Raw genomic sequence first — 2723 nt, forward strand, 5'->3', positions numbered from 1 at the left:
TGGGGAGTTATGGTCATATGGGAATATTCCTGTCACTTTGAACCCTTTCCTAATGTTACTAGGAGTCATCGAATCAGACCAAGCCTTGGCAAACAACCGCGCAAAAGATGCTTTGGTCACGACATTCTGTACATGTGTACTCATGAACTCTGTACAAACTGTATTGAACCTTTTCGTCAATGGACCAAAACACCCTTTGTCGAGTGGTTGTAGCCAGTGGCTGCAATGGGCGGGCATGGCGAGTATAATGATCCCCTCTTGTTTCGCACGAAACAGTGTCTCTAGCACCACGTGGCTGTGGTGCTGATCCACAATAAGGATCTGTGGTCTCTCAGGGCCACAGTTCTTCAAGAAAACTGTCCGGAACCACATGGTACCAAGCTCATCATCAACCCAAGCTTTCTCCTGAAAAGCCCAGATAGCGCCATGTGGTCCGTCAGCAGTATTGAATGACAATAGAGACCTAGGGGTTTTACCCTTAACAATAAACATTGGTGGCATTTTATCCCCATCAGCGTTACCACCGTGACATTGTCCCGAGCCATGCTAACTCTGCTCGGGACACTCCTACAACCTTTACCTGCGACTACATGAACAGGCGTGTGTTCCAGATAGAAACCACTCTCATCCATGTTCCATATTCTTGCTGGAGCGTGGATGAGAGCGTTTTCCGTTAACATACTACCCAAACTTGAGAAGTATTCTTGTATGTCCCCTTTAATCATGCTGGAAGATCTGGATGTTGACAGCATTTGAGGCTTCCTAAGAGACAAGTCCGGGTGCCTGCGCGTAAAGCCATAGTACCAGTTTTTGCCGGCTGTACCGTGTCTAAATGGGGTTTTAATGTTCAACTTATTTCCAAGCTTTCCGGCTTTCGCCATCACCTGTACCCTTGTTAAACCAAACCCCTGATCGGCTGCCACTTTAATCTCAGCGGCGAACTGGTTCTCAGTATCGGCATCGGAAACAGGTTTGGCACCCGCCTTCGAACCATCCTTCACTTTACCCGTGGCATGATCGGAAATTGTTGATCTGGGTATGCCATAGAGTTCAGAAGTTTTACGCAGGGACAAAGTTCTATTCCGAACTTTTTCCGCCACTTCTCCGATCTTAGTGATGTCACACTTCTTGTACTTATTTGCGGAGGGCATCCTGAAATAAATGGAAAGAGAACCCGACGACTTGAGAATTGCATTTTAATTAGATACATTTCAAAACTGAATATATTCCAATGCTTCACGCATTAAAGCAGTTTCAGGTTGAAGTCGGCATTCATCATTGTCCTCAAGTCTCTTGAGTACCCGTTTTGCCATTACCAGCACTGGCACTGGGGACATGGAAACATTTGCAGCACCAAAAACTTCCAAAGTAACGGTCCTGGCCAGATCCCCACACCCAGGGTGGTCAAGTAGATTTATTAGGAGTTCTACAAGGTGCAACTGAACACCATCGAACTGGGGTTCTAGAAAGAACAATTGCCTGATCTGATATTTCATGAAATCGTCCTGACTAAACCATTTTCCAGTAATGTTTCTGGCAGACAACGATGACACAATATTGGTGTTCATGCCTGAAAAAATTAAAAGCAATGCATTTTTGAAATTCTGCTTATATTAAGCCCAAACATCAGTATTTGATTTGTAAACGCTAAAAACGTAGACTCCAAAATAACGCAATCGCCTTTATGGCTCCATATTCGCTTGGAACAGGAATCTTTATCTTTATGGTCTTATGTTCTATGTATAGTTTGCATATAAATTTTATATTTCTTGTAATAAATGTATTGTAATGTGTCAGTTTTCTGTTCCAAATGTTTCATTAAACCGTTTGTTCAAATCATTACATAATGCACAGGCAAACAAAATGTATGTCGCTCAGTAACCATGAAATGCAATGAAAAATATTTTTAAATAGGTTTTGGTACTTTTAAATATTCCAATCCCACCCAGTTCCAGTTTAAGGCAACGGTATATTATATATAAGCAGTGTTTTCATTACATAATTATGTTTCAATCAAAAGCTTAAAAATAATATGACCGATTTTATAGGACTCACGGTAAAATGTCCTGTAATTTCGGTCGTTTATAATTTCACGTTTTTAAAACCAAATGTTCACATTTATTGTGAATGAAACTTGTAAGACCAGTTCCGCAAATCTTTTCACACCTAGAATGTGCACATAAATTGATGACGTAGCACACCTCACCTTGAAATAATTTATTGCAAACAAAGTGACCGAAAATAGGGTCATGACCGGTGATTCAGGACACTACTCGACGGCCGATTTCTTTCAAAATTGTGGCCTCGCTGACATGGGTACACAGGATTTTGCGAGACTCTTTCCTTTATTTAGGGATGTTTTGTACATAAAAGTGAGATGTAAGTAATCAGAATTATTCTGACTATCTGTGTATTGTTATATGTTTTTATCGGTCACATTGTAAATGACAGAAGAAGCCAGAAATGCCGATAATTACCGCTGTTGTTCTTCATGATTTTGCGTCAGTCATGGTGTCACGTTGCACAGGCACGACAGTTTTTTATGAATTATCAAATGATTGCATCGTATCTCTTTTTTAATTTTCTGTTTCCTGCTACGATACTTTCCCCCTGAATATTCAAAGCGTATTGAGCCATTGTAAGCAATGATTAGACGGCTAGATGTCTGAATATTTCCGAAAATGCTACGCAGTGTAAAATCGGATTTTTTCTTTGTTTTCATT

This window comes from Haliotis asinina, chromosome 4 (genome assembly GCF_037392515.1).
Source record: "Haliotis asinina isolate JCU_RB_2024 chromosome 4, JCU_Hal_asi_v2, whole genome shotgun sequence".
In the NCBI taxonomy this organism is placed as follows: Eukaryota; Metazoa; Mollusca; class Gastropoda; order Lepetellida; family Haliotidae; genus Haliotis; species Haliotis asinina.